This window comes from Trichomycterus rosablanca, chromosome 10 (assembly GCF_030014385.1).
Source record: "Trichomycterus rosablanca isolate fTriRos1 chromosome 10, fTriRos1.hap1, whole genome shotgun sequence".
NCBI classification, from domain to species: domain Eukaryota; kingdom Metazoa; phylum Chordata; class Actinopteri; order Siluriformes; family Trichomycteridae; genus Trichomycterus; species Trichomycterus rosablanca.
Window position 1 is genome coordinate 7,361,173 of NC_085997.1, and position 20,001 is coordinate 7,381,173.

The following is a 20,001-nucleotide window of genomic DNA, read 5'->3' on the forward strand; positions in this document are numbered from 1 at the left end:
TTCTGGTGTGATCTGTTTTGGAGGATTTGTAAGCTTGTCGACCACGTTGAATAGAGTGCGGGTGTTGTTGATGTTCCTGTTAATGATCTTAGAGAAGTGCAGCTGTCTAGCCCTGCCTAACTCCGAGTTAAAACTACAAAGGCTTTGCTTATAGAGATCATAGTGGATTTGAAGTTTAGTTTTCCTCCACTTACGTTCAGCTCTCCTGCATTCTCTTTTCAGAGCTATTACCATCATTGTGTTACGCCATGGTGCTTTCTGTTTGCTCAACGTTTTCATGACTTTTACCGGGGCAACCACATCCATGACAGTCAATATTTTCACGTTAAAGTTATCCAGGAGTTCATCAACTGACTCTGCAATTAAAGTTGGTGATATAGCTATGGCCTCCATAAACTGAGAACTAGTACTTTCATTTATGCACCTTTTCTTAACAGAAACAGAGCTAGTTTGAGCATCTGGAGTGATCAGCATTTCAAAGAAGACACAAAAATGATCAGAGAGGGCTAAGTCATTGACCATAACAGAAGAAATGTTAAGACCTTTAGTAATAACTAGATCCAGAGTGTGCCCTCGAGTATGTGTAGGCCCTTTCACATGTTGCAATAGACCAAACGTGTCAAAAAGTCCAAAAAGTTCTTTGGTGTTATTGTCCTTGTTATTATCTAAGTGGATGTTAAAATCCCCAGTTATGATGAAAAAGCTGTACTCAGTGGAGATAACTGACAGTAATTCAGTAAATTCATCTATAAAATGTGCAGAGTACCTTGGAGTTTTATAAATGGTTAAAAATAAAATTTTGGGAGTACCCTTCAAAATAAAACAGAGGTATTCAAAAGACATAAAATTGCCAAGCACAGTCTCTTTGCACTGGAATACATCTTTAAATAAGGCAGCTACTCCTTCACCTTTCCTAACACTTCGACACACATTCATAGAACTGAAGTTTGCTGGTGCTGTTTCGTTAAGAACAGTGGCACTGCTGCCTTCTGCTAACCATGTTTCAGTTAGAAACAGAAAATCTAAACTGTAGTATAGAATTATGTCATTCACTAAAAATGATTTGTTGGCTAGAGATCTAATATTAAGCAGAGCTAGCTTTAAAGGAACCACAGGAGCCCCTGGGGCAGCCCGAGGTTGTCGTGGTACAGGTAAGAGGTTAGACTGGTTGGTGCCCTGGGCTTTTTGGGTGAAACCTGTGGACTGGCTGAGATGGAGTGTGAGAATTTAGTCCCAACACACACCAGTTTCTCCATTTTCTCTGTGAAATCCATATGTGGAGGTGATGTTGTTGAGAGAGAGAAGTTGGAGGATGACTGTGATGTCTCTGCTGTTGACTGCTGTGTCACTGCCTGATGATGAAGGTCGTAATAGCTTTCATCAAGAGTCAGAAACTCAGCCTGAGCTGTGTTCTCCAGTGATGGGGATTGTATGTTTGATGGTCCTTCTTGGTTGAAGGCAGGTGAGGGAGGTTGAGGATGCACGTATTGTGTCGAGTCAGTCCAAGAAGCAGATGGGTGGCGAAGAGCAAAATGGAGGTTGTCCTTTAGTGCCTTCACTCCAGTCTTGCTTAGGTGGGTGCCATCTGGGTAAAAAAATTCTCTGCGCCCCCAGAATAGATTAAAATGGTCAATATAATCCATACCTTTCAAACTGCAGGTTCTGCTTAGCCACGTGTTGAGGTTGAATAGCCGTGAAAACATATTAGATCCTCGGGCTGGGAGAGGCCCACTGATGAACTTCTGAGCAGTCAGCTTCTAAAGTGTATTAAACAGTTCAGTGAAGTTGTTCTTTAAGATTTCTGACTCCTCTCTGCGGATGTCACTTCTGCCCACGTGCAGAATAATTCGGTCGATCGCTCCATGCTGGGAAGCAGCTTGAAAAACTTCAGTATTATTCAGTCGACTGACTCGTCAAGCTGATCTACAAAATGTTGCTGATCTCCAAATCACTCCTGTTTGTTTTCTGGTGTTCATGCTCTCAGATTACTTTGACATTACATGAAAGCGTGGACGGTTTTGTTCATACACATTTAGTCATTGCTTAGTCTCCGATATGCTCACCCATGATTTATCTGCTACAAACCCATACAGGTGCCTGTAGAGTAAAGAAAAGAGAAAAAAACAGTTTGACATGAGGAATTGTTGTTATAGCTATAAAAAATGTATGATTGTATTTGGTTAAAAGTTCTTTACACACCAATTACTAACCTAGTGTCTTTAATGTTATTAGCAAAATGCAACGATGATTCATTGCAACATGTGATCTGGCCTATATGCTAACACAGACTCTTAGCTAAATCCATTTAGGTCTATCCTTATGTGTTCTGACTGACCTGGACTTAGTTCCTAAGAATCTCTGAAAACCAGTTGTGCTCCTTGGCCAGGCAGCGTCTTATCAGATGACGGCAGGCTGTGCGTGCAGTGATCGGGTCGTTACAACATTGTAATAGAAACTATATAATATCACTTTAAAAAAAAAACGATAAGAGACATGCTTCTTATGTTTCTGCATTTTCTTACTTTTAGACACACCAGCTTTGAAGATCAGATGTCCAGCAGCGATCTCCCTCTCATTCCAGAATGGCAGCTCTCCACACACTAGAACAAACAAAAGGACGCCCAGGCTCCACAACGTTGCAGCGCAACCATGATACTTACCTTCCTCGATCCATTCAGGTGGGGCGTATAGTATGGTGCCTGAATAAAAGTGCGAGAAACGGTTCACACACACGGCTTTCCTATGCGATCGCTGTCATCTGTGTTTCATAGCTACTGACCTCCGAGGTACAATTACCTGCAAAACGTCTGTAGGGGGTCGACTTCAGCAAGTCCCCACAGCCAAAGTCTATGAGCTTGACCTCTAACGTGTCGAAACTGACCAGAAGGTTCTGCTCCTTGATATCCCGATGGAGAACGCCGCGATCACGGCAATGACGGGCGGCGAGAACCACCTGCCACATGATGACCTGAGCCAGACGTTCGGGAAGTGAGCCGTTCCTGCGGTATTCGAAGAGGTCCATGCAGCGGGCGGGTCGCTCCAGGATCAAGACGTAGCACTCGGGCATGTCGAACCATTCCAGGAGCTCCAGGACGTGTTCGCAGCGAGATGGCTCGGACACCATCAGCATCAATGCCACCTCTACAGGGAGACCGTTCTTCTCACCAGGCTAACATTTGATCAGACATGGTTAGCATGGGGTTGGAATCGATAGTCAATAGGCAGAGTGGCGGTTACATTCGATGCTATTTTGCATTTTAATGCATCATGTCATTTATAAGATAAGGTTTTTTTTTTTATATGGCTGTTGCATCTTTGCAATATTTCACAAGTGAAACAAATGTTACTTACAATGGTGATGAATCTGTCACAGCCACTCTTCAGCACAATCTTAATAGCAACCTATTAAAACATGCAAAACAAAACGATTAAAATCAGGAACGAATATTACGGGAACGTACTTTTGGCCAACAGTAACCAAAAGGGCCATTCGCTTTTTAACTACAAGTTTGATGACATGCGTAGTCATTGTGGATCTTAAGATCAAAGCAGCTTTGTAATGATCGGCAATTCTCGTGTCACTCTGAGCAGAGCCGAGTAAATATCTCACCTGTTTTCCATCTGTCTTACGAAGTCCTGCAAACACAGAACCGCAGCCTCCTTTCCCCAGAAGCTTTCCGACTCCGTACAGGCTATCGAAGCACTCTGTAAAACAGGACGTGTTGTTAATCTGATAGAAACTTCTCAGTAAAAGTAAAAAACTCAATAAAAAACTCACGAGCAGCATGATTTAAGCTCTAGAAAATATTTGTTCTATGAAAGGTGTGAGGCTGGACAGACCTTTGGAAGGAGCGCTGCCTCTCTGGACCGAGTGCTTTCCTGTAGTCGTGCTCTTCTCACCAGCTGTTGTTCACACAAATGTCATTTAATCACTGTTAGTAAATGATCTCTAACACATCAGATGTACAACAAGTGTACAGAGCTTTACAGAGTCATACGTTACAAATGTTTTATCATGAAATCATACCAGTTCACAATATCATTGAATGGTTCAGTAAAGCTCTGGCTGACCTGTGTGTATGGAGTCGCTGCAGGAAGTGCTGGTGCTCAGTTCCACCGGGCTCTCTTCGATGTGTGAGGTCCCTCCAACTGTACCTTCAACGCTCTCGACTTAAAAGACGTGTTTTGTGTTAGTATCAGCGTTTTACATCGACTTTCAAACAGTCACAGAGGGAATCTTTCCTAGAAAATTGTTCTAAATCAAACCTGAACTGGATTATTTTCTAAACCACTGCACTCATTCACTCAAAACCTTTCACCTAGTAAATTTAGCTCTGACTAAAAAAATAGTTCTTTAGTCGACTTGCTGTAGTGTGTACTTACCACTGCTCGCTAGAGAAGCATCAGAGAGGGAATCCAACACAGCAGCTGATTCCAGCACAATTTCACCAAGACTCAGCTCAGCTGTACAGAGGCAAGGTCAGAAGTGGATGGTCAAGGGTACGAGTTTGGGACGGAGCAGTTATCAATCAGAAAGAGTAGGAAAGTTGAAATGGAATGTGTCTGCATCCATTCAAATGTTAATTTTGGCCATTTGAAACTGGTTTGCTTTATACTTGATGGAATCGAGTGTTCTTGTTAGACTGGAGTTTCAAACCCACCTGAGGTTCCAGAAGTGGATGGTGGACGTAGCGAGTCTCTCTCTGTGTGTTGGGATCCTCGTGATTCAGAGGAGCTACTGGATCCTTCCTGTTTTGGGCTCAAATCCACCACCTCATCTGATTGGGAAGTGATGGAGTCGTCTGTTCTGTCACCATCGGTGTTAGCAACCATGTTCTGAATGGTTCTTATCCAAGCCTCTCTATTCTCCTCTGAATCGGCCTGCAATACCCAGATCCTACACACACACAAACACACATACACACACACACACACACACACACACACACCCTGAACATGGCACGAATCTACAGCACAACAAAGTGCTTATTCCACTCCGGTTTTCATGTCATTTCTATTAGAAAGAGAGTAAAATGTTCCTTTTTTAATTCTTCATCTTTGTATAGCAGAACTGTTGCACATCCACGCCCTTCAGAGTGTCATAAATAAAGAAATCAAATGAATTTTCATGCCTGATGGTACACTGGACTTACTTTGTAGGTGAAACCACCTGGAAGCAGCAACGGCGTCCGATGCTCTTGTAGTGTTTGGCCGTGCACAGGCGTAAATCAGCTATGACCACCATGATATTCTGCTGGGGGAACAAAAGGTTTCTCAAACATTTCTTTACCTCTAATGTTCCAGCAAAAACAACTCAAACTTTAGCAAACAAGTCCTTAAAAGTGATTGTTCAGGAACAGTTGCTCCTTTTTATGTTGATTTTGCAGTAGGCCACTATTGCTACTGATTTTACTTTAGACAAAGGACACGTGACTAACCCCGGATTTCTTCTTGTACATAAGGTGGTTGTTCTGAATCAGGAACCAGCGCCTGAAGGAAAGAAACAGAAACAAAAGGAATCATAGAAATAAAACAACTGCATAGCACTGAAATTCTGCAGGGTTTCACTTGTAAATGAGCTTTATATTAAATCATTCAGTTGAATCGTCGTGTATTCTGATTTAACACGCCGTTGATCAGTCAGAGTCAGTAAAATGTACAATATTTAGGAAACGATTGCTATGATGATTAGAGGTGTTTAATTTGCCATTCATTTCTACCTAAATGATTGCTCATCGTGTGTTCTAGCTCTCTACAAAGGTGTTCCATGTTTTAAAGACATTACTGGCCCTCTTGAACAAGTATCCCTCCATAACTGTCTGGTTCTCTGCGTCCACGCTGCCCTCCGGTTCAGTCTCGCCACCACAGACGTCCTGAAAAGACGTCTGAGAACGAACTCGACCGAATGGCCAGCACAGACATAGACTACGCCAAAAGCGTTGCATTAGAGAAGGACGGTCAGTAGCACGTCTCTCCTGTTCAGCAGCCATCATGAGAAATGATGTACAAACACTGAAGGTTCAAATAAACTGAGCTCTAATAGAACACTCAGTGTCATCACAATGATGTCACAAAGGCAGAAGGTCTCAGTGCTGCAGCGCTGCAGGTGATGGTGTACATTTAAATTTCACCATTTGTTTATTTTTCATTATTTTACTCAAATGATTTTTATACACCCCCCCCCCCCCCACACACACACACCTAATTTATGAAAAATGTCTCTCTTTGATTTTACTGTATTTATTATTTCTTTTATTTGTGCTGTTAGTGATAATTACTGTAACCTTACACAACATGTGTATCAAATACATTTACATGAATCATTTTTAGTCAAAGAATAAGTAATGAATGGTAGAAAACAGCTGCTGAAGAAACACTTTTTAACTTTTTTAAATGCCCCAATCAATAACGAAAGCGGTAGAGAGGAGATGGCTCCGTCTGGCCACACTTTAACTCTCTTTGTTTTCACACGTTTCCTTGATTTTTTTTACATGAATGCACAGACCTCCTCCTCGATTCCTACCGGAGTTTACTGCTTCTCTGTCCGCTCTGAACATGCTTCGTCCATCCAGCTCCATGTTACAGTTCAGCCACGTCTCCGCCTGAATCATGATGTTACACTCCGCCATCCACCCACGTGTTGTGGTCCACAGTCGCAGCTCATCCATTTTGTTTGCCAGAGGTTGTACTAAAAAGTAATTAGGGGAGACGAGACTAGACACAAGTATTGGTCACTACATGGTACTAAGTAAGTAAGTGGTAGGTGAGGAAGATGACATCTTCTGATATGCAGTTAGCAGCGTAGGGTTTGTTAGAGTAGCAGAGCTATAACAGGAGTAAGATGCAAACATGCACAAACTTGTGCAAATTGCAATATTGTGCGAAGATGCAGGTAATACAGTCACAGTAGTACAATACAGTAGTTGTATGTAATTAAGTTGTCAGAGTCCAGCGAACAAACTGTGTTGATCGTGTGTGTGTGTGTGGTTGTGTGTTGTGCATGTGCAAGTGCGTGTGTGAGCGAGTGTCTGTGCATGTGTACAAGCGTGTGTATTCTGTGTGCATGTGGGTGTGAGTGAGTGTATGTGCATGTGAGTGTGTGTGTGTGTATATATATATATATATATATAATGTGAGTAATTTTATGCCAGTGTAAGTATGTGTGCAGTTAAGTGTGTGAGTGTATGTGTGTCTATGTTCAAGTGTTTGTGGATTTATGTGTGTGTGTGTGTGTTTGTGAGTGGGCGTATGTTAGTGTATGTGCATGTAAGTTAGTGTATAAGTGTGTGTGTGTGTGTATGCAAGTAGTTACGTGTCACAGTCTAAGTGTGTGTGTATGTATGTATGTATGCTTGTGAGAGTTGAGTATTAGTTTGTGTATATGTCCATCAGTCCATCAGTTTAGACCTGAGTTCAGGACTCGGCTTGTGGTATGAAGCTGCTGCTAGTCGTGTTTGTGTGGATGCTGCGGTACCTTCTCCCAGACGGCAGGAAAGTAAAGCATCCACACGATGGATGTGACGGATCCTCCACAGTGCTGAGAGCTTTGTGGATGCAGCGTTTGTTGAAGAGGTTTCAGTGAGAGATGGAAGAGAGACCCCTTTTTCGCATGGCAGTACAGAGGGCAAAAACTGAACAACACTAGATTAATAACCACTAAAGAGCAAAGTCTGGCGAGACGCTGAGCCTCACGCTGTGCACTCACCGCCATCTTGGATACATATAGATAGCTGCCCTGAAGTCTTCATTGTCTTGGGGGTAAAGCTGGGATTAATTTTCAGTCATGGGACAGCTCTAGTTTTAATGTTTATACTGTAACCTGAGAGTAAACGTTGCTGCTTATTTCACTCTAACTGCACAGAGCTGATTTATACCATTTTCATGTGGTACAGAAGATAAAGCCTGACAGAGGACATTGAGATTGTATTTGTAAATGACAACAAATTAAAAAGAGTTTGTACTAAAAATGGCCTTGTTGTGTAAATATGATTTAGTTTTTAATCTGACAGTGACCAGTAACACAACATATTTTAACAGAAAATACTTTATACTGATATATACACTTATAATGATATATAATTACATAAACTGTGATTAATGGGGAATGGGATCTTTGTATTGAATGTTAAAAGCACTGTTATTGAAGTTACTCATGAGGGAACTAATGAAATAAAAGTATCTGATAATAATTGTGATCTCTCATGTAGAACTGAGTAATAAAGCTAAAATTCTCTATGAGCTATGAAGAATAAACTTATTTGTACAGATAATTTATAAAATATACAAAACCAAAATATTACTCAATTATTTTAAGAGTATTGCAGAACTGTTACAGTTAAATACTTGTATAACATACAGCTGTGTTATACAACAACAAAAAAATGATTATCACAACATACACGATGTAACAAAAGAAAGGAAACGAAAATGAAATGGTTCGTCAGACTGATTCAATTTTAGAGACAAACTGTGAATGCCATTTTGAATTCTGCCATCTTGGATTAAACTTCTGGTTTTTTTTATTGGATGACCAGGAATTCTAGAAAATGTAAATGAAATATTTTGTCTTGTTTTAATTGAATACAGGTCAAAAAACCTTTGCAAAGCATTGCTTTCTGTTTTTATTTAAATGTTTTCTGCTGTCCCAGCTTTTTCTGAGATCTGGTACAGTTTAACTTCATGTGTATAAAATAATACAAAAATCAATATTATAATGTTTTATCCTGTGTAATCATGAGAATTATTTATGTAAAAATGTTCTTAACCGGCAAAATGTTCAATTTTTATTGATCTGCCTGGTTAAACTGTTTCTCCTGTTAAAAAAATACTACACTATTTAAATCTATAAAACAATTAACACAAGAATTCAAAACATAAAAGTTATTTTAAACATTGTCTTATTGGCTCTTTCATAGTAGAGACATTTGTTGAAGGTCAACAATTTTCATTAAAATTTTTAATGAAATGAAAATAAACCTTTTTTAATATTTTTGTTCTTACTGTCACCAGAGAGACCCAGACCAGGTAGTGGAGTCCAGTGCAGGTTTATTACTTCACAAGACTAGTCACAAACAAACAGCGTCAGTACCAGGTAGTCAGGCCAAAATTCAAAGTAAACAAAACCAAAACAGAAAACCAATCGATAAACCATGAAACAGAAAGCAGAAGTCATAACCAGAAAGACTGAAGATGGAGACGCTGGTTTGAGCAAAGACACATGAAATGTGGGAGAGATTCCGTCGAAAAGTGGTAGGTCTAGTCTATAAGAAACAGGTGTCATTTGTCTTAAGATCTTGAATGGGCCTATGAATTTGGGACTAAACTTTCTACTGGGTAATTTTAACATTAAATCTCGGGTGGATAGCCATACCAATTGTCCAGGTCTGAATGATGGATTTTGTCGGTGATGACAATTGGCTTGTATGGTACAGTAGACCCTTGACTTATGAACTTAATTGGTTCCAAAGGGCTGTTCTTAAGTCAAAATGTTCGTATGTTAAACCTATTTTTTCCATAAGAAATAATGTAAATAGAATTTATCTGTGCCAGACCTCCCAAACTACCCCCTTACCTAACCTTTCTAATTTATTAAAAGGTCTTTTTTTGTTATATATACAAGTATATTTCCCTTAAATTTTAAATTATAAAATAGACATTGCTGTAATAAACAATAATAAACAACAATACACAGTAGTACTGTACATAAAACACATACATCACATTTCATACACCATAATACATTTACTTTTTTTTTATAAAATGTATCCACCAGAAACAACAATAGCTCTCATATTTCTCTATTATTTCCTTCTTTATTTCAATAGTGTTGTATTTTGTAGGTGTAATTGCACAAAAGAAAGAATACTTTACTCAGCGATTTTCTTCTTCTCTCTCACTCACTGTCCCCTCTGTTTGATACACAGTGACAGCTACTGGCAGGAATAATTATACAACAACAAATGTAATAGATTTTTTTTTTCATTTTCTCAGCTCCACGCTTTAATATTGAAAACACCGGAAAAACACCGTCCGCTGTGCGAATGTTCACTCACTGTATATATACAGAGAGAGAGAGACGTCATGTGTTTCGCGAATTTCGATTCGTAATCCGAAATTTGTTTGTACATTAAGTTTAAAAAGATCGTTCGTATCCCAAAATGTTTGTATGGTAAACCGTTTGTAACTCAAGGGTTGACTGTATACTACTCCTCTGCATCCAATCATTAACAGAGCACACCGATGATGGCTCACCTGACCAAGGAAACAAGGGAGGTTGTAAACCTAGAATGAACTGGAAGGGAGTTAGACCCGTGGCCGAGCTGACCAGTGAGTTCTGCGCATATTCGGCCCATGGTAGAAAACGTGCCCATTCACATTGAGAGCGGCTACAATAAGACCTTAGAAACCTCCCTATTTCTTGGTTGAGCCTCTCCACTCGCCCATTGGATTGAGGGTGGTAACCTGACATGATACTTACATTGATGTTAAGCATAGAGAATAAAGCCTTCCAAACATGGGATGTAAACTGGTGACCCCGATCAGAAACTATGTCTTTAGGCAGACCATAATACCAAAAGACATGATGAAATAACGCTTCTGCGGTTTCCATCGATGTCGGTAATTTCATCATTGGGATCAGTTTACAACTCTTGGAAAATCTGTCAATAATTACTTAATTACTAAAATAACCTGGGACCTTGGCAGATTGGTAATAAAACCAACACAAATGTGTGTCCAGGGCCTCTCAGGTGTAGAACCTGAGAATTTATTACAGAACGTATTACTTATTAACTGGCAAGTCCTTGTGGAACTAATAGACACGATAAAGCAAAGAGAAATTGCTATTCGTCCACAGTTACCTGTAAGCGGAATTTTGCTTATTCTCTGCAATGTTCTTGCCGGTGATAAACTTTGCAAATGTACTTTGCCGAAACCGTTCACGTACATTTGGTGTGGTCCCAGTTTATTAAAAGCAGTATTTCTTCATTTTCATTATAGTGCCTTCCCCCCTAGACTGAGTCGTAACATTTATATGGGGGCTCGTCCTAAAGCAAGTTATATATTTTTTTACCCATAACATCGATACAGGTGCTCGTCTCAATGCATTTATTTCTAACCACACATTTTCAACTAGCCTTCTGGCTTGTCTACGTGATCTGTAGCAAACTGCAGACGAGCAGCAATGTTCTTTTTGGAGAGCAGTGGCTTTCTCCTTGCAACCCTGCCATGCACACCATTGTTGTTCAGTGTTCTCCTGATGGTGGACTCATGAACATTAACATTAGCCAATGTGAGAGAGGCCTTCAGTTGCTTAGAAGTTACCCTGGGGTCCTTTGTGACCTCGCCGACTATTACACGCCTTGCTCTTGGAGTGATCTTTGTTGGTCGACCACACCTGGGGAGGGTAACAATGGTCTTGAATTTCCTCCATTTGTACACAATCTGTCTGACTGTGGATTGGTGGAGTCCAAACTCTTTAAAGATGGTTTTGTAACCTTTTCCAGCCTGAAGAGCATCAAAAACTCTTTTTCTGAGGTCCTCAGAAATCTCCTTTGTTCGTGCCATGATACACTACCACAAACATGTGTTGTGAAGAGCAGACTTTGCTAGATCCCTGTTCTTTAAATAAAACAGGGTGCCCACTCACACCTGATTGTCATCCCATTGATTGAAAACACCTGACTCTAATTTCACCTTCAAATTAACTGCGAATCCTAGAGGTTCACATACTTTTGCCACTCACAAATATGTAATATTGGATCATTTTCCTCAATAAATATATGACCAAGTATAATATATTTGTCTTATTTGTTTAACTGGGTTCTCTTTATCTACTTTTAGGACTTGTGTGAAAATCTGATGATGTTTTAGGTCATATTTATGCAGAAATATAGAAAATTCTAAAGGGTTCACAAACTTTCAAGCACCACTGTATGTGTTCCAGATTGTCATGCCTCAGCCATTAAGGTTGCAAGTTCTCTTGCTAGCTCATAATCATCCCTGCATGTTGACAATAATGTGTTTCGTTTCTGTTATTTGCCGTTCTTGAAGCAGTGCAAGAATTGCATGGTTTTAGCGCATCAGAATTCGTTTTGGGTCATGTTATTAGAGGTCCACTTTGTGCGCTTTAGGAACAGTGGTTGTCCCATTTTCATTACAAATAAGTGTTATGACCTTCCCCCCCTAGACCGGGTCGTAACAACTGTTTTATTTGTTCTAAATTCACAATTGAGAGGGAAGGGTTTTTTTCCTGGTCTTTCATGTAGAAAACATATGTTTGTTTTTTAATCTCATCACTCACATGTTTATTAAAGGACTGGTTTAGAAGTTCAGTGAACTGCTTTTCAAAATTAGATTTAATCTCATTACATAAATCATAATCAGATTTCATCTTATTATATAAACCTTTAGAAGCAGAAAGTGAAAGTTTTTTATTTATTTCAGTTTGAAGTGATTCTGCTTTACTGGCTCTAATATCATCAAATTCTTTATAAGTGTGAGCAGTGTTTGGTAGAACTACTGTTATATCGTCTTGTAAAGGCCATTTTTTCCTGAGGATGATAGAACCTGAGGAGAATGTCAATTTTGAATGAGGTTGAAAATACGCTTTCACCTCGTTTAATTCCTTATTGTTTGATTCAGATCTTTTAAAATTTTTTTCGATGGGTCCTGTGCACCCATAATGATTTGTGAAACCGATGTGCAGTTCAATTTTATACGCTGAATGTAATATATGTGACAGAATCTCCAAGAGGTATGTGCAGGGTACATGCAGATTTTCTCTCCCCATACAAGGAGAGATCGTAGTGTAAATATAAATTTGTTTGTAATATTTTATTTCTTTAGTTTGGGCTAATTGTAGAATAACGTCAGTGATATTTTCTTCACTGTGGATCATTTGTCCTGACTCATCTTTCTCTGGATAAAATGGACCGATTATCTCAAAAGATGCATCATTCTTTAGAAGAAATAAAACCCCAAATTGTTTCTTTTTATCTTTAATTTTTACTAATCTGTCAAAAATGTTCATGAAATCTTCAATTTTTTTCTTAATTTTGCTGTTACTTTTTGTATTAGAGCTGATTAGGGGCTCATTTCTGATTCGATATAAAATTAACTGAGTAGAATTTTTGCGACTGGACAGACTCGGGTATTTTAAACTCTGTGTGTCAGAACAATAATAAGAAGTCAATTTTGATCCTTGTGTTGATTTCCACGGTTCTATATCAACCTTGTTAAAAGGTGCAAATCCTGATTTTTTCAATCGAATATAGAGCACATTGTCTTTCTGATATGGACTAGTGAGGTCATTCAACATATTTTGAACATCCTCAGATAATCTGCAGTGTTGTGCTTTAACTAATTCAGCAGTATTTGTTATTTTGGACAGACTGTAATAATCAGGACAATCAGAATCAGTTATATAGAATTTCCATTCTTTTTCCATTCTAAATTCCCTCCCTTTTTTAAACAGGTTGAGAAATTCTGAATTACTGCAGTTTAAATCATTATAAATTACTGACACAGGGACTCTATTTTTGCTAAAGTTATAAATCTGATTGTCTTGATTAGGCGTAATCAGAGATTTTTTAGATGTTTCACTGTCATACACAGCTGAACTTGTAATGGCAAGATAATACATTGAATGATTGACCTTTTTATCCTTTTTAACTGTTTTCAGTTCTAATTCTGTTTTGAAATATTTTAAAAATACATCTTTTTGATGTTCTAGGATTTGAAATATATTACTAGAATTCATCTCACTGGATTGATCAGCATAATCCATAGTTTCTTTTGTGTTTCTGTACTGGGAGTCATCATCTGTTTCTTCCTTTCTGAATGTCTGGCAGGTATCATGACTGTGTGTACAGATCTGTAACGCAAACACAACTCACAATCAATAAAATCCTGAAAAACTAATCTAATCTAATCATCTTCTAATGTTCACTTTACTTTAAATTGCTTTTTTTAATTATATTGTTAATTGTTCTAATGTTTCTAGATTCTTACTTTTAAAAACATTCTATATTTTTGGTATAATATATTCTTTAACTATTTTGTAGTTTTTGTAATTACTGTGGCGGAACAGTCACTAAAGCATTTCACTGCCAGTTGTACTGTGTATGACCATGTATGTGACAAATAAACCTTGATTTGATTTGATTTAAATGATCTCTACATGCCCTGACAGGAAGACGCAGTACTGTGCAGCCATTTTAATTAATGCTATTGAACTGTCTTTGCTATTTGCACATTAAATTGATCATTTCATAATCAGTCACCTACACCTTACTGTTATGTTACATTACATTTATATATTTTCACATTTATTACTACTCTTTATTCTTCTGGTTACATGATAAACTGCACTTTGTACTTGTATTATGTACAACAAAAAACACCAAAGGACGAGAGAAATATTGCACATTATTGAAGTATTACACACGGCTTTAAACTGATCTTGTATATTAAGGTTGCAAGTTCTCTTGCTAGCTCATAATCATCCCTGCATGTTGACAATAATGTGTTTCGTTTCTGTTATTTGCCGTTCTTGAAGCAGTGCAAGAATTGCATGGTTTTAGCGCATCAGAATTAGTTTTGGGTCATGTTATTAGAGGTCCACTTTGTGCGCTTTAGGAACAGTGGTTGTCCCATTTTCATTACAAATAAGTGTTATGACCTTCCCCCCCCTAGACCGGGTCGTAACAACTGTTTTATTTGTTCTAAATTCACAATTGAGAGGAAAGGGTTTTTTCATGGTCTTTCATGTAGAAAACATGTGTTTGTTTTTTAATCTCATCACTCACATGTTTATTAAAGGACTGGTTTAGAAGTTCAGTGAACTGCTTTTCAAAATTAGATTTTATCTCATTACATAAATCATAATCAGATTTCATCTTATTATATAAACCTTTAGAAGCAGAAAGTGAAAGTTTTTTATTTATTTCAGTTTGAAGTGATTCTGCTTTACTGGCTCTAATATCATCAAATTCTTTATAAGTGTGAGCAGTGTTTGGTAGAACTACTGTTATATCGTCTTGTAAAGGCCATTTTTTCCTGAGGATGATAGAACCTGAGGAGAATGTCAATTTTGAATGAGGTTGAAAATACGCTTTCACCTCGTTTAATTCCTGATTGTTTGATTCAGATCTTTAAAAAAAAATTTCGATGGGTCCTGTGCACTCATAATGATTTGTGAAACCGATGTGCAGTTCAATTTTATACGCTGAATGTAATATATGTGACAGAATCTCCAAGAGGTATGTGCAGGGTACATGCAGATTTTCTCTCCCCATACAAGGAGAGTTCGTAGTGTAAATATAAATTTGTTTGTAATATTTTATTTCCTTAGTTTGGGCTAATTGTAGAATAACGTCAGTGATATTTTCTTCACTGTGGATCATTTGTCCTGACTCATCTTTCTCTGGATAAAATGGACCGATTATCTCAAAAGATGAATCATTCTTTAGAAGAAATAAAACCCCAAATTGTTTCTTTTTATCTTAAATTTTTACTAATCTGTCAAAAATGTTCATGAAATCTTCAATTTTTTTCTTAATTTTGCTGTTACTTTTTGTATTAGAGCTGATTAGGGGCTCATTTCTGATTCGATATAAAATTAACTGAGTAGAATTTTTGCGACTGGACAGACTCGGGTATTTTAAACTCTGTGTGTCAGAACAATAATAAGAAGTCAATTTTGATCCTTGTGTTGATTTCCACGGTTCTATATCAACCTTGTTAAAAGGTGCAAATCCTGATTTTTTCAATCGAATATAGAGCACATTGTCTTTCTGATATGGACTAGTGAAGTCATTCAACATATTTTGAACATCCTCAGATAATCTGCAGTGTTGTGCTTTAAGTAATTCAGCAGTATTTGTTATTTTGGACAGACTGTAATAATCAGGACAATCAGAATCAGTTATATAGAATTTCCATTCCTTTTCCATTCTAAATTCCCTCCCTTTTTTAAACAGGTTGAGAAATTCTGAATTACTGCAGTTTAAATCATTATAAATTACTGACACAGGGACTCTATTTTTGCTAAAGTTATAAATCTGATTGTCTTGATTAGGCGTAATCAGAGATTTTTTAGATGTTTCACTGTCATACACAGCTGAACTTGTAATGGCAAGATAATACATTGAATGATTGACCTTTTTATCCTTTTTAACTGTTTTCAGTTCTAATTCTGTTTTGAAATATTTTAAAAATACATCTTTTTGATGTTCTAGGATTTGAAATATATTACTAGAATTCATCTCACTGGATTGATCAGCATAATCCATAGTTTCTTTTGTGTTTCTGTACTGGGAGTCATCATCTGTTTCTTCCTTTCTGAATGTCTGGCAGGTATCATGACTGTGTGTACAGATCTGTAACGCAAACACAACTCACAATCAATAAAATCCTGAAAAACTAATCTAATCTAATCTAATCATCTTCTAATGTTCACTTTACTTTAAATTGCTTTTTTTAATTATATTGTTAATTGTTCTAATGTTTCTAGATTCTTACTTTTAAAAACATTCTATATTTTTGGTATAATATATTCTTTAACTATTTTGTAGTTTTTGTAATTACTGTGGCGGAACAGTCACTAAAGCATTTCACTGCCAGTTGTACTGTGTATGACCATGTATGTGACAAATAAACCTTGATTTGATTTGATTTAAATGATCTCTACATGCCCTGACAGGAAGACGCAGTACTGTGCAGCCATTTTAATTAATGCTATTGAACTGTCTTTGCTATTTGCACATTAAATTGATCATTTCATAATCAGTCACCTACACCTTACTGTTATGTTACATTACATTTATATATTTTCACATTTATTACTACTCTTTATTCTTCTGGTTACATGATAAACTGCACTTTGTACTTGTATTATGTACAACAAAAAACACCAAAGGACGAGAGAAATATTGCACATTATTGAAGTATTACACACGGCTTTAAACTGATCTTGTATACAATTCAAGCAATTAAAGGATAAGGGCCTTTCCTAGAGGCTTAACAATAGCAGTTTGTTGCCGGTGTGGCTAAGCTAGCTGCTAACAGTAAATAGTGTAACCCTGGGCTACATTTTTTCCTGCTTTTTTGATATTTACTTTGGATAATGTTACAGCTGTGTTTACTCTTATGTTTAATGTTTACTTTTATGTTACCACTTAAAATACATTATGAGTTCTTACCATGGCAAAGGTGAGGTCCTGACTGGCGGTGAGCCTCAGCGTCATTATAACGGAAGTGCCACGTAGGACGGATTGAAAAATCTGTCTGGTTTTATAAAGAGATACAGGTGTACAAATCCAGATAAAGCTGTTTTTACTGTCTTCCTATCCTAAAGCTTTATTACAACTAATGATGCTCAACCAACAAAGTAATCAGTTAAGTTCGTACAAGTTTCCGTGTTGTACAGATGGGTGTGTGCGTAGACAGGGCGGTTTCAGGGTCAATGGGCAGGTACCAAAAAATAAATATACACATGTACTGTATATAAATGACTGTCCTAGGCTACTGCAACAAAAAGCTTTAGTAACCACCACCCCTTCCAATTGTAATGGACTCTTCCATATTAATGAAGCTAACTGCATAATTCTGCCTCCGTCCCACATTTTTTCGAGTGTTATAGGCATCAAAATTAAAACTTTATATTTAAAAATACAATTTGATTATTGAATTTTGATCAGTTTGATCATTGAAAACATTGGACATCTTTTCTTTGTACTTTGTACTTTTGAAAATTAACCCTCTTAGTTAATGTTGAGTCATTCAATAATAGGAGTGTTGATGTGAGGAGTAACATGTTTCCTAAGCTGCAGCAGTTCATAACTACAGCAACAGTAATGGAAACCCTTCACCAACAGTTTGTGTAATGAAAGTCTCTGTAACCTGTCCTGGTAAGGAGCAGGTTCATGCATTGAAAATGATAAAAAAAGATGCATTCAAAGATGAAAAACAGCAGGATGTTCATTCTGACAGGTCCAGGGAAGATTGTGGATGAACAGCAGGTGAATGGATCATGTTTTTTTCAGCGCACAAACATCAGCATCCACTTTTCTCAAATGTTGGATAAATTTATTTGTAAACTTTTACTGGTTTGCCTGCTTTTAACATATTACATTAATGCTTTTTAGATGTAGCTAATATTAGGGACATGGGACTGGAAAGTTGATGGAATGATAAAATTACTGTTTTGCAGTGATGTATATAAAAAAGAGCATTAAGTGGCTGCTTCTACTCCCTTTTACTCCTGAACCATCTTTACTTCAGAACAAGCACCAGCTTTCAGACAGAAAAGCAGATTAATAGTACAGCAAATTAAACCCACCCTACTAACCCTGCCAACCCACAAACAAAGGAAAGACAAAGTTGATCAAGTTCCACCAAAATAAATGTGTGTTTTGATGTAGAGCTGCCAGGCTGATTAATCACATTTTTCTATAATACTGAAGCTTTTAATAATTTTCATGCTTCAGATGCTTCAGATCCTTAAACCTGGGATCAAGTGCAGTAGCCATGCAAGGTTGGCTGCATCCTTTTTGCTCTCCACCTAAGCAGTTCAGTCTAGTGGTGTGCGACACTGCAAAATTTGGTATTGATCCGATACCAAGTAAATACAGGGTCAGTATCACCGATATTGATCCAATACCGATACTTTTTAATAATTAAGGTAAATGCATCATCAAATTGCTAAATCTGAATACATTTTCATGACCTTTAAGTGTATTATTGTAGTACATTTTTTGTAAGTAGCTGCTCTCAGTAGGGTTGTAAATAACTTCTGTTGTTTAAAGTGGTCTTTTTTGTCTTGTTTCTTGTGCTTTACTTTCTCACAACGTTACCAACCCAATCAAAAGCTTTTTCCTGGTGTGTCAATCAAATGAACAATTTTAAGGTGCAAGAAACAGATGAGTGTTCTTCAAAATTTAAGCCGTGGTAAAAGTTAATTTCATATACACCACAGATGGATCATCTTTGCAGAGAAAGTCAGGGACAAGGATCACACTGACATGTAAGTTTAATTAACTGATTAATTGGTTAATGTCACATACATAGCAACAGTTTGTGTTATATGACTGATGTATTCCATGGCACATATCTTTAATTTACTTTTTTTAATCGGCACAGTACAAAAAAGGTTGCCGACCCCTGATTTAAAAGCTCAGTGTTAAAATGCTAATATGCCTCACATTAACCTTAGTGACTATACACTGAACCATGCAGTGATCTGTAAACCCAACTGGGGAAATCAAACAATGTGTAAAAGCAGACAGTATACTGTCTCTGTTTATCATAAAGTTTTCTCCAGATATCACACAAGTCATGAGCCTTCAGTATTTCACGTAAACACTTACATGAGGCAGCGTGTGATTCTATATGGTTTCTATCCATGCTGTCTGCTGTGAAGTTAAAATCCCCACCCAGTATTAAAAGATCTGTGGAGCTAATCGCATTACTCAGTGTGTCTAAGAAGATTATCCTAACTGCTCCCCAGTCAGAGCATAGACACAAATGAAAACAAATACATGATTTTCAATGAAAGCTCTTACTTTTAAAAGCCTCTCTCTTAATATTTTATCTACGGTATATGAATAAGGGATAAAACTTTGTCAAAAAAGAAGAGCAACCACACCGCTAAGAGACATACTGTGACTTAAAATTGCTAGTCCCTTCCATTTTTTCACCCAGTCAGCAGCATCACTGGCATCACTGTGTGTAACAGCTTAGGAGGATATTTAATGTGAGGTGAAGTAAACACTGTGGGGTGTTTGATAAAATCACAAGACACAGAAGAATTTGCAAGGTTTCCTTCTTTTACTAAGGATTGCAGCCTCTACTTGAAATGGTTCAATGTCCACAAAGCTTGATTACATAGACAGTTTCACACATTATACTCACAAATCTCATAATGTGGATGATTTACATGCAATCACGCATCCACACAGATATCATGCTGCCATGCTGCTAAACAGAACAAAAAGCTCTTTC